The sequence below is a fragment of the Bufo bufo genome, chromosome 4 (genome assembly GCF_905171765.1).
Source record: "Bufo bufo chromosome 4, aBufBuf1.1, whole genome shotgun sequence".
NCBI lineage: Eukaryota > Metazoa > Chordata > Amphibia > Anura > Bufonidae > Bufo > Bufo bufo.
In genome coordinates, this window is record NC_053392.1 from 21,333,496 (window position 1) to 21,347,599 (window position 14,104).

Sequence of the window (14,104 nt, forward strand, 5' to 3'; positions counted from 1 at the left end):
AACAGCGGCTGCTGTGCGCCACTGTTCCCCTGCTTACCGCAGCGGTCCCGGGTGCCATGTTCAGCGGTGATCTTCTGCTAGTGCTTTCCCATTCACTGCTGCAGTCCTGGGCTCTGTCCTTGTAAGTACTATTTGTTCTAGGATCCGCTCCACAGTTTCCTTTCAGCACTTACCATAGCATGTTTGCTGCTTGTTTCCTGCAACACTTCCTGTGCTTTATGGGTTAGAATAGATCATGTGACCTCGCTGACCAATCCTAGCCCTCCTGCACATATATAAGTGGCTCAGCCCCCTTCCCAGAGGCCTCAGTGTCAAGTCTTAGTGTCCTGCAAAGGTAGCTGATAGCTCTGCTTGTGTTCCTGGACTCTGCTTCCTGCTTGCCTTGACTTTCCTGTTGTCGACCTGGATTGCCTGACCTGTACCTGTCCTGCCTGCCCTGACCAATTGCTTGTCTGACTTTGCCTCTGCCTCATCCTTCGGTCCTGCACTATTTCTACCTGGATACGACTCGGCCTGCTAACTACATCTGTACCTCTGGTACCTCTGTAGTGTCCCACTAGGTAAAGGTGGGCGCTACACAAGGGTTAACATGTCTTTTGCATTAATGTGATGTTTAATATGTATTTCCCTGTGTTATCTGGGTGTCAGGCCTGTTAGGGTGTAGTTTAGCCTCCTAGACGTTAGAGGGAGCTAGAGAGCCCTAGTTATATATAGGTAGGCCCAGACAGGGGAGAGTTAGTGTATTCCAGGGAACTAGAAGCGACACCTAGTCAACCTGAAGCTCCTGAGGCTAAGCTTAGCTCAGTAGAGACACCCCAGTAGTAGGAGTGCACCTCCTGGGAGAAACCTGCAGTCATCTATTTAATTCAGCAGAGAATCCAGCTAATCAGCAAAGGTACTGTAATAATTAAAGCAAGTGCCAATACTGGAGGAAGGAATTGATATACCAAGGATTCAAGCCAGCAATTAGGCATCCGGGCCTTGGGATCCAGCCAGCTAGAATAGCTGTGGGGATAGAGCAGCATTATACTGCAAAGCATTAACTGTATACTCTCCAAGTATCTTGCAAGATTGAAACCTGCTGTGCTGTGAAGTAAACCTGCTGTGCATTTGTACTATAAAGAACTGCATCATTATCACCTACTGCAACTGTCTGTATAAAGTTGGACTGTTTCCTAAAGTAAAGCAACGTTTGGTTTACCACCTGTGTACTCCATTAATCCTCCTGCAAATCGGTGTGCCACCGTTACAGGCACTGGCGTCACGATCCTTAAAGGGACCTTGCCTCAGGCACTCAAAACACCTGCAACACCCAGGGCACCTCACACACCATCAGGTCTGGTCCCTACATCCAGAGTGTGCCCCAGAGGAACTTGTGTCTACCTCTCATTCACTGCCGCATGCCTGCCCAGGATTCTCCTCCAAAAAGTGAGTAACCCTCGATTGCCCATAACCGTGACCTCACTGTCGCAATACCCTGCAGGTCTGGTGTGCTGCATAAATTGGCACCACGAACAGGATACGATCATATCCGCGCCATTGTTGGATTACAAAAACTGTGTGCCATTATCCACCTAAAAAGTGACTAAGCCCTATTGCTTTATTGAAAAATTGCTGGGCCAAAGAGAACTGTAATAATTTGCGGTGTGGAGATTATATTGTCTGGACTGTTTGCCGTTTGCTTAAGCCACCGCTTGCTGTCAGTGAATAGACAGCGATTCGTCTAAAGATGGCCGCTTAACCTGACTGGATTACAAGTGCGCCTCGTGGGACCGTTTGGCGCGAAAAAGAACAAGGTGAAGTCACCGCCAAGCCAACAAGGAGGGAAAACGCCGCCCTGTCTGGAAAAAGGGTGCCGCCTACCTGAATCCCGGAGCTGCGAGAGGCCGCGCCTACCTGCTAAAGCTGTGCGCAGGACGCCCAACGAACGAAGCCACTTATCTCGCGAGACCTGGAGCGAGCATCACCGGAGTAAGTACCGACTTTAACCGTTTGCTGGCTCCTTCCGACTACTTTACCGAAACATTCCCGACCCCTGCCAGGGTACCGGAGAGGGTCCCCTATTAGTGACCAAAGACTTTACCTAAAAAAAATAAAAAATTAATTGCATTGTTCGCTCCGGTCCGCTCCGCTGACATTTAAAGGGCCATACCCGCCTAGTAACACCATGTCCGCACCTGAAGAAATCGGGCAGGTGGCCCCAGTCTTGCCTTCTGAAGTACCCGCAACCGACCCTAGGGCCCCTGCCGCCGCGGCACCGTCAAGCCTGATGCCGCTAACCATGCTGTATTATTTTGGGGCCCCCTGGTTCCCACGTTATTCAGGGGAAGCCCATAAGTTAAAGGACATTAGGGACCAGATACTGGCCTTGTTCCGGCTTTACCCCATATCTGCCGAGCAACAAATGGAGATCCTCCTAGCTCAGTTAGAAGGGGCCGCCTGCAGGGAAGTCATGTCGTGGCCCCGTTCTGAAAAGAGTAGCCTGGAGCAGATTTTTGATCGTCTCGGCACCACGTTTGAGGCCAGAACGGTGTCCGAAATTAAAATGCGTTTCTTCAGCAGAAAGCAGCAGCCTGGGGAGTCACTCCGCGATTTTGCCCTGTCCTTACAAGAGACGCTGAGAGCTGTGGTCCAAGTGGATCCCCAAGAGGCTGAGGACCAGGACAAGACTCTTAGAGAGCAGTTAATTGCGGGTATAAGTACTGAGCATTTAAAGGGCCAGCTGCGGATATTGTCAGCTCAACACCCCCACTGTACATTTTTGGACTTTAAAGAATTGGCCATCAGTATACTAGGCCAGAACCCTGCCGCAGGGCCAGCAGCCTTCCCTGAACCTCAGGCTTGTCAGCCAAAGACTGTTAATGTTGGGCTCACTGGAGTCAATCAAGCCACCCAGATAACAGATATAGTGGCAGCACTAATGGAGCAAGTGAACCATCTCACCCTGAGCTTAGAGAAAGTATGCAAGAAAATACTGGAAGATGAAGGCCCTTTTCCTCCAAGACTCCCACCTGCCTATAGGGATGTATATCCAAAAGAACCTGAAGGGCGACCGAGTTACCGGTCCAGAGGTAGAAAACAGCCTGTCTGCCATCATTGTAAGAAATATGGACATACTGAATCAATGTGCTGGCAGTTAAACGGGCAACCCCTGAGGCAGAGGACCGCTCCTCGGGAGGTAGAACAGTAGGTCCAAAGGATCTAAGCTGGATGCCTAAATACGTTGGATCCCGTCCAAAAATTAAAATATGTATCAAGGGGGTACCCTTTGAAGCCCTTTGAAGAACTTTGACAAGTTCTGGGATCCAAGTCTCCTCGCCCTGCCACCAGAGTCCTGGCTGGATATCATTGCCAGCAACGGGAAGCCAGTAAAAGTTCACGGATACTGGGAACCTACTCTTCAGGTGGGAGAGGCCACCTTACCACAGCAAGGTGTAATTGTGGTACAAGCAGGAGATAAAGGAGGACACCCTGTGATCCTAGGGACCAATGTTCTTAAAAACTGTTACTCTGAAGTGCTTGAGGCATTGAACCAAACTATATCCTCAGCCTTGCCTGCTTCCAGAAGGGTCATCCAACAGACTATCAGCGTGCTGTGCGCTCAACAAAGGTTTGCCAACAAAAAAGGGGAAATTTGTACTGTTCGGATCCGGGACGACCGGCCAGTAATCCTGCCTCCAAATACTCAGATCATCCTTTGCTACCGTGCGGTGTTAGGGATCCAGGGTCAGGACTACCAAGCCCTAGTGGACCCATCCAGATTAAGAATCACCCCTTCGTACAGACAGCCAAGAGTCTGGTGACCGTGTCCCAAGGTAAAGTGCCTGTCCGTTTAATTAACTTTGGTGATCACCCCGTTACTCTTTTTAAGCACTACCCCGTTGCTCAGCTTTTCCAGGTGTCTTTCCAGGATGTGATTCGTCTGCCTGCCACGGAGGCGTTCCAGACCACACAGAGCAGCAGCATCATCGCCAACACCTCAACAGCATCCTGGTGGGAAGAGCTTCATGTGGGGAACGAATCCACCCCGAAAGAGCAAATAGAGGGAGTTCTGAAGCTGGTGAGAGAACATCACAAAGCTTTCAGCAAGCATTCCACAGACTATGGAGAGGTAAGTGTAATCAAACACACCATACCCACTGGCTCTCATCCTCCTATCAAGGAGAGACACAGACCCATACCACCTACTACCTATCAGTCTGTGAAGGAGATGATACAAGAGATAAAAGACTCTAATATAATCCGGGACAGTCACAGTCCCTGGGCTGCGCCCTTAGTCCTTGTCCGAAAGAAAGATGGCAGTATAAGGTTCTGCGTGGATTACAGAAAGATCAATCAAATAACTCACAAAGATGCTTATCCACTACCACGCATTGAGGAGTCCTTGACTGCCCTGGGGTCATCAGCCTATTTCTCCACCTTGGACTTGACTAGTGGGTACTGGCAGGTGCCTATGGCCCCAGAAGATCGAGAAAAGACTGCTTTCACTACACCTATGGGCCTGTTTGAATTTAACTACATGCCGTTCGGACTGTGTAACGCTCCAGGGACATTTAAACGGCTGATGGAACGTTGTTTAGGCCATAGGAACTTTGAAACCGTATTGTTATATCTAGATGACGTCATTATATACTCCAAGACGTATGAGGACCACCTAGAACACCTGGCGGAAGTGTTCCAAGTCCTTACCAAATATGGTCTCAAAATCAAGCCATCTAAGTGTCACCTTCTGAAACTAGCGGTAAAATACCTAGGGCATGTTGTCAGTGCCGAAGGAGTACAGCCTGATCCTGATAAACTTGCTGCCGTCCGAAATTGGCCTACTCCTACCACCGTGAAAGAGGTGAGAAGCTTTCTCAGTTTTGCAGGGTATTACAGGCGTTTCATCCCGCATTTCGCACAAATTGCGGATCCCATCCAGGAACTCTTGAGGGGGCATCCAAAGAAGAGCCCAAAAACTCCAATTCCTGTTGAATGGAACGAAGAACGGGAAATTGCCTTTCAGCTCCTAAAGAGGAAGTTGACTGAACCCCCTGTTCTGGGTTACCCAGATTATCAGAAGTCATTCCACCTCTACACAGATGCCAGTAAAAGAGGCCTGGGGGCCGTGTTGGCTCAAGTGCAAGATAACAAAGAGAGGGTAATTGCCTACGCCAGCAGATCCCTGAAGGGAGCTGAGAAGAACGACCAGAACTACAGTTCCTTCAAGCTGGAGTTTCTTGCCTTAGTGTGGGCTGTGACCGAAAAGTTTAAAGACTAACTCGCCGCCACACCATTTGTTGCCTTCACGGACAATAACCCCCTGGCACATCTGAATACAGCCAAATTAGGGGCACTGGAGCAGAGATGGGCCTCCCGCCTTGCCAACTATGATTTCACTGTAAAATACCGGGCAGGCCGCTCCAACGATAACGCTGATGCCCTGTCGCGGCTTCCCACTACAGAAGCCCCAGATGAACCAAAGGATGCCTGGGGAGAAGTGGAAATGCCAGCGTTCTACAATAAATTTGCCCAGCAGGATAATATCCATACTGAAAACCTCCCTGCTGCTGATCCTCCATCATCAGATGTTCCTGAGTCCAGAGGCGACCAAGAAAGGTGGATTAAGCTCCAGTCCGAAAGTAGAGTCCTCGGTGAACTGCTCGACTTCCTCACCAGTGGTAAAACCCCTGAGAGAATCCGCAGGAAGAGTGCAGACCCAGAACTAGCGATACTGTGGAGACATCGCCACCAACTATTCCTTTCAACGAGGCCTGTTGCTCAGAAGGAGTCTGGATCCAGTGTCCTGTGATAGGATATATCAGATCCTCATCCCACGTCGAGATGCCAGTCTGGTGCTAGAAATGTACCACAACCAGCCCGGACACTTTGGCGTGCAGAAGACTGAGGCCACCATTCGCAGAAGATTCTATTGGATTGGGATGAGAGAAGATATTGAGAAATGGTGCCGAGAATGCACTGCCTGTGCTGTGGGGTGGACTGAACGCCATGACCAGAGGGCGCCTCTTCATCCTATCGTAAGTAAAACTCCTTTAGAACTTGTTGCTATTGATCATGTGAAGTTGGAGCCGAGTCGCTCAGGGTATACTTATGCCATGACTGCGGACTGAACGCCATGACCAGAGGGCGCCTCTCCATCCTATCGTAAGTAAAACTCCTTTAGAACTTGTTGCTATTGATCATGTGAAGTTGGAGCCAAGTCGCTCAGGGTATACTTATGCCATGACTATTATTGATCACTTCACCAAGTTTGTCGTAGCAGTGCCTGTGAAAGACCTGACAGCTAAGACTACAGCAGAGGCGTTCTGGAAGCATTTCCTTCTGCCCTACGGCTGCCCAGAGAGAATCCTCACTGACCAAGGGTCTGCGTTTGAGTCACAGCTGTTTCAAGAAATGTGCCTGCTGCATAATTGCCAGAAAGTCTGGACCACCGCCTATCATCCGCAAGGTAACGGACTCTGTCAACAGATGAATCAAACTCTCATTTTAATGCTGAGAGCAGTACCCCCTGAGACGAGGGGTGATTGGCCTACTCTGTTGCCACAGCTTATGTATACCTATAACAACACCATTCATTGTTCCACCGGTTACACCCCGTTCTATTTGATGTTTGGCCGACAAGGGAGGTTGCCTGCGGATCACTCCCTGGGTGTGCAAGTGCCGGATGTGATTAACCCACTGCCAAGGACTGATTGGGTAGTGGAGCACCAAAGACGTCTCCTCAATGCCAAGGAGATCGTTCAGGAACGCATGGAGAGTGCTCGGGAACAACAACAAAAAGACTATGACCAGGCTGCCCATGCGGAACCCCTAGCTCTAGGAGACAAGGTATGGTTGAAAAACAACCACCGAACCAGCAAGTTGGACAGTAAATGGGAAAGGATTCCCTATATTATTTATGCCATCCCCAATGCTGAAGCTCATATTTACCAAGTCTCCAGAGAAGGTAAAGGTTCTCAAATTGTCCATAGAAACCGTTTAAAGCCTTGTATAGAAGGAGAACCGGCGGCAGAGGACATTGAGCCGGAGTCTCCTGAAACTGAATTGCCAGCTCCACCTGTGGACCCTATGCAGGCTGTGGAGAACTTAATCTATGACAAAGAACCGCTCCATTGGTTTCTCACACCCTGGTTGAACTTGATGGTTCCAGCTCCAGTTCCTGTTAGCCCTCAGCCTCAGGACACCTTGCCCCAGAGAGCTCCTGAAGTAGCTCCAGAGGCGGTGGGCTCCTCTGACCTTCCTGAGTCCAGGCAGGAAGAACCTCTGCCAGTAAGAAGGTCCACACGGTCTACCAGGGGGCACCCACCTGTGAGGTTTGGAGACTACATCATGGGCCCAGGTAGCCCCTCACGGGAAACCCCTGTTTAACCCTCTACAAGCCTTGGGTATGGACTCATTGTGTTCCTTGAGCCTCTAAGAATTGTTATTTTGTTCTATATCTTCTATGGACTATTATTATGGACTATCCAGGTATTATTGATACTCTGCACCAGGTCAGCGCCCCTGTTCCCTTACTTTATCCTGAGAGAAGAGAACAACGCCCCTTGTCACCGCACTTTCAGTAAAACTGTTTATTATATTTCCATTGATAAAGTGGTGATTACTGTGTATGCCTGTTCTCCATTTTTGTCTTTCAGGCTGCAGTATCCAACTGAGCAGGGCACCTTCATGTTGCGCCGAGGACGGGCAACGTTGTAGCATGGGGGTATGTAGTGTCCCACTAGGTAAAGGTGGGCGCTACACAAGGGTTAACATGTCTTTTGCATTAATGTGATGTTTAATATGCATTTCCCTGTGTTATCTGGGTGTCAGGCCTGTTAGGGTGTAGCTTAGCCTCCTAGACGTTAGAGGGAGCTAGAGAGCCCTAAGTATATATAGGTAGGCCCAGACAGGGGAGAGTTAGTGTATTCCAGGGAACTAGAAGCGACACCTAGTCAACCTGAAGCTCCTGAGGCTAAGCTTAGCTCAGTAGAGACATCCCAGTAGTAGGAGTGCACCTCCTGGGAGAAACCTGCAGTCATCTATTTAATTCAGCAGAGAATCCAGCTAATCAGCAAAGGTACTGTAATAATTAAAGCAAGTGCCAATATTGGAGGAAGGAATTGATATACCAAGGATTCAAGCCAGCAATTAGGCATCCGGCCTTGGGATCCAGCCAGCTAGAATAGCTGTGGGGATAGAGCAGCATTATACTGCAAAGCATTAACTGTGTACCCTCCAAGTATCTTGCAAGATTGAAACCTGCTGTGCTGTGAAGTAAACCTGCTGTGCATTTGTACTATAAAGAACTGCATCATTATCACCTACTGCAACTGTCTGTATAAAGTTGGACTGTTTCCTAAAGTAAAGCAACGTTTGGTTTACCACCTGTGTATTCCATTAATCCTCCTACAAATCGGTGTGCCACTGTTACAGGGACCTTGCCTCAGGCACTCAAAACACCTGCAACACCCAGGGCACCTCACACACCATCAGGTCTGGTCCCTACATCCAGAGTCTGTCCCAGAGGAACTTGTGTCTACCTCTCATTCACTGCCGCATGCCTGCCCAGGATTCTCCTCCAAAAAGTGAGTAACCCTCGATTGCCCATAACCGTGACCTCACTGTCGCAATACCCTGCAGGTCTGGCGTGCTGCACCTCCTGGTCCATCTGGACCAGCTGCCTCGTGTGCCAATCCTCAAGAGGTAGCGACCTGGTGTTCCCCTCGAGAAAGTCTATCCCCACCATCAGGGGTACTGTGAATAACGAGGGATTCTCTTAGACAACGCCCTTAGAGACGGTAGGACACGTGACACAGTGGGTTCACACCCACTGGTTCGTGACAGTATGACTTCTAGAAGGTACCCTTGGATTATCTGTGTCCCCATACAGTATGTACTCCCCAAACCTAATATGATGCGTATGTGTAGATCAGGGATCAGCAACCTTCACAACTCCATTTGCTGTGAAACTACAACTCCCGGCATGCACTCTTAGGCCCCTTTCACACGGGCGAGATTTCTCACGGGTGTGAGTTGAACGCATTGCACCAGCACTGAATCCGGACCCATTAATTTCTATGGGGCTGTGCACATGAGCGGTGATTTTCACGCATCACTTGTGCGTTGCGTGAAAATCGCAGCATGCTCCTCTTTGGGCGTTTTTCACATAACGCAGGCCCCATAGAAATAAATGGGGTTGTGTGAAAATCAATTTTCACACACTGTTGCTAGGAGACGATCGGGATGGGGACCCGATCATTATTATTTCCCCTTATAACATGGTTATCAGTGAAAATAATAGCATTTTGAATACAGAATGCATAGTACAATAGGGCTGGAGGGGTTAAAAAAAAATTTCAAAATAATTTAACTCACCTTAATCCACTTGTTCGCGCAGCCGGCATCTCTTCTCTCTTCATCTGTGAGGAAAAAGACCTTTGATGACGTCACTACGCTCATCACATGATCCATCACCATGGTGATGGATCATGTGATGAGCGTAGTGACATCATCAAAGGTCCTTTTCCTCACAGATGAAGACAGAAGAGATGCCGGCTGCGCGAACAAGTGGATTAAGGTGAGTTAAATTCTTTTAATTTTTTTTTAACCCCTCCAGCCCTATTGTACTATGCATTCTGTATTCAAAATGCTATTATTTTCCCTTATAACCATGTTATAAGGGGAAATAATACAATCTACACAACCTTGAACCCAAACCTGAACTTCTGTGACGAAGTTCGGGTCTGGGTACCATATTCAGTTTTTTATCACGCGCGTGCAAAACACATTGCACCTGCGTGATAAAAACTGAACAATGGAACGCAAGCGCAGTCAAAACTGACTGCAATTGCATACCTACTCGCGCGGGTTTGCCGCAATGCACCGGGACGCATCCGGAAATAATCCGGACACGCCCGTGTGAAAGAGGCCTCACTCGGCTGTTCTTGCAACTCCTATAGAAGTGAAAGCAGGATTCTGGGAGTTGTAGTTTCAGAACAACTAGAGTGCTGGAGGTTGTCCAATTTATTGTCTGGGATGACCTGCCATTGTTTGGAGCCTTGCACAATTTCAATTATCATCTGGTTTCCTGAGACACAGTGGCAGAGTCTAGTTGCATCTGGAGAGGAGCATCGAGAGCACCAGGGCCCATAAGTAGGGTTGAGCAAACTCGAACTGTTCGTACCGAAGTTTAGGATTTTTGGACCCTGGACCTGAACCCAAACTTTTTAAGTAAAAGTTCAGGTTCGAGTTCGGCGATTTCTTGGCTCTTTTTGAAAGGCTGCAGAACAGCCAATCAACAAGCGTTTAACTCTTGTGCCCTTAGAAGCCATCACAGCCATGCCTACTATTGGCATGGCTGTGATTGGCCAGTGCAGCATGTGACCCAGCCTCTATATAAGCTGCAGTCATGTAGCGCTGCACATCACTCTGCTCTTACTAGTGTAGGGAGAGGATGCTGCTGCTGTGAGGGAGAGAATAGGAAAAAATCTGTTATCCGAAGTGTTTGTTAACTCTGCGATCTATAGCGATTTTGTTTTGTGGGTGCAGTGCACCATTTTTTTACCCTGCCCTGAGCCCAGTGACACAGAAAAATAACTTTTATCCGTCTGTTAGTTAGGTGGACGGCGACGGCCATTTTATGCAAGCTCAGTGCACCAGCACAGCATATGTGCTTTTGTGACATTCAAATCCAAGCTTGAAATACTGCAATAATAATCTGGTTCTAAAAAAACACAGTTTTTTGGCAATATCCTACATCTGGTGCCTTTGCTGCATTTGCGACAGTCAAATACAAGCTTTAAATACTGCAGTTATATTCTGTGTTTAAAAAAAACACCCATTTTGTGCAAGACCCTACATCTGGGGCCTTTGCTGCATTTCTGACAGTCCAATACAAGCGTTAGATACTGCTGTTATATTGTGGTATTAAAAAAACACCCATTTTGGGCAAGATAATACATTTGTGGCCTTTGTTGCATTTGTGACAGTCAAATACAAGCTTTAAATACTGCAGTTATATTCTGGGCTTAAAAAACACCCATTTTGTGCAAGACCTTACATCTGGGGCCATTTCTGCATTTGTCACAGTAAAATACAAGCGTTAGATACTGTTGTTATAATCAGGTTTTAAAAAAACACTCATTTTGGGCAAGACACTACATTTTGTGTCTTTTCTGCATTTGTCACAGTCAAATACAAGCTTTAAATACTGCAGTTATATTCAGGGTTTAAAAGAAAAACCCATTTTGTGCAAGATAATACATTTGCGGCCTTTGTTGCATTTGTGACAGTCAAATACAAGCTGCTGAAAGATCAGAATTGGCACCTGCAGCCGATGTCCATCAGTCTTTCACCTCACCCCCTTTCAGATCACCAAAGCAGTCTGAGCCACAAGTCATGCAGCGGTCTGTTATGCTTTTTGATGACTCTGTTAGCAGGGTTTCCCAGGCCCATCCACATAGCCTGCCCGAGAAGTGGAAGAGATTGAGTGCACCGATGCCCAACCACTTATGTTTCATGAGCAGCAGCTCTGACATATTGAGGTAATTTTGAAGGAATTTCTACACCACCAAATTCAGCACATGCGCCAGGCAAGGGATGTGCGTCAAACCGGTTAGTCCCAGAGCTGCTATGAGATTTCACCCATTATCGCACACCACCAGGCCGGGCTTGAGGCTCACTGGCACCAACCACTCATCGGTCTGTTGTTCAAGGCCCGTCCACAGCTCCTGCGCGGTGTGGGGTTAGTCCCCGAAACAGATACGTTTTAAAACTGCCTGCTGTCGTTTACCCCTGGATGTGCTGAAGTTGCTGGTGAAGGTGTTACGCTGACCGGATGAGGAGGCGGTAGAGGATGAGGAAGCGGAGTAGGAGGAGGAAGCAACAGGAGGCAAAGAGAAGCGCCCTGCAATCCTCAGTGGTGGAAGGACATGGGCCAAACTCCCCAGCCTCCACTGCATTTACCCAGTGTGCTGTTATGGAGATATAACGTCCCTGACCGTGCTTACTGGTCCACGTATCCGTAGTTAGGTGGACCTTGCCACAGATGGCGTTGCGCAGTGCACACCTGATTTTGTCCCCCACTTGGTTGTGCATGGAAGGGATGGCTCATCTGGAAAAGTAGATGGGCACGACGTACTGTGGGACAGCCACCGCCATAAGGCTTTTAAAACTTTCCGTCTCCACCAGACGGAATGACAGCATTTCAAAGGCCTGTAATTTTGAAATGCTGGCATTCAGGGCCAGGGATCACGGGAGGGTGGGGGGGGGGTACTTCCTCTTTCGCTCCAGTGTTTGGGAGATAGACACTAAACGCTTCCGGTGGGACATTGTGGAGATGCTTGGTGACCCAGGTGGTGGCGTTGCTGGCAGATCCTCTGTTTGCGGGGTGGCAGGTGACACTGTCACTCCAGAGGGGCTTGAAGAGACTGAGACTGCAGCAGAAGAGGAAGCAGGAGGAGCCAGAGACCTTTCTTGGTTTCTGAGGTGTCTACTCCATTGCAGCTCGTGCTTTGCACTCAGATGCCTGGTCATGCAGGTTCCGCTCAGGTTGAGAACGTTTATGGCTCGCTTCAGGCTCTGATTGCACAGCGTGTAAACCACTCGTGTCTTGTCGTCAGCACATTGTCTGAAGAACTGCCACACCAGGGAACTCCTTGGAGGTGGCTTTGGTGTTCTCGGTCCCTTGCTGCGGTGGTGCGCTCTTTCGGCATTTTCACCCTGCTGCTGCTCGCCTGTCAGCGCTGCAGCGTAACTTCGGCCTTCCCGCTCACCGCCTCATATGTGACGTACCCACCAGGTGGAACTCCACCTTGCACATGCTGGCCAGACTGTGCGAGCAGCAGCAGGCGATAGTGGAGTTTCAGCTGCAGCACTCACGGGTGAGTCGCTCGGCGGAACAGCACCACTTCACCACCAATGACTGGCCCTCCATGCGAGACCTGTGTTCCTTGTTGCGCTGTTTCGAGTACTAAACAAACATGCACAATGTGGACAAGCTCACGTTCATAAAATGAACCAGGCTTGGATCCCACAAGACTTGTCTGTACCTTGTGCAGAATGGACATGTATACCGGCCTTACCCAGCCATTGATATACTGCAGCGCAATTGCTCATTGTTGTATTTTTGATATTTCCCACTCTTTTGGGGTGTACCCTAATATAAAAAAAATACCTCCTCCTCCTCCACCACCGCTTCCTCCTACACCGCTACGTCCACGGCCTCCTCTACCTCCTACTCCATATGGACCTCCTCCTCCTAGATCAAGATTATTATTTTTTATTTTTACATATTTTATGTTATTTTAAGTCATTTCCCTATCCTCTATTCACTTGCCATGCTCTTAACCACATTTTGCTGCCATTTGCAGCCCTCTAGCCCTTTCCATTACTTTTTTAGAGCAATTTAAGTTCTCAAAAGTTCGGGTCCCCATTGACTTCAATAGGGTTCGGGGTCAAGTTCAGGTCCCGAACTCGAACTTTTTTGTGAAGTTCGGCCAAACCCGAAAATCCAGATGCCTGCTCAACTCTACCCATGAGCCTTTAGCTATGCCCCTGGCCCTAGCAATTCCCTTAGGTGATATTTCCTTCTTTCCAGTAACAACCACTTCCGCAAGTTCCTACAGGATCATCAGTGGATCTGGCTCAAGCTGCAGCCATCAGCTCATTCTTCCACAATCGTTCTTTCTCAGCCATGTGATTCAAGGACTTACTCAAGGACCTTCCAGGTGATAACCAACCAAAAAACTGATCAGACGGTATTGCATCATCTCATGAATTATCCAACCATGATAATGCAATTGCTCCATAGATGGCAGCAATCCTAAATTTCAAACACACCTACCTTCAGCAATGCACACATCATAGTATACTTCATATACCTTCTGTACAATGCATACATATTTGTAGGGTGTCAGTCGTAGTTAACTCCGAAACGCGTTTGGTAATCGTCCCATGGAATAAAGTACGGCATCGGAAGACTCAAAGAGCTCAAATGAAAGGAAAGACAAGCAAAGGATCGGTGATTTTGCATCGCGAATAAGCGGAGATAAGCCGGATATCTGCCTGTTTGGAGAGCCAGCTGTGTGACTTTGTCCACTTTTGCTGAATAACTGATTCATCT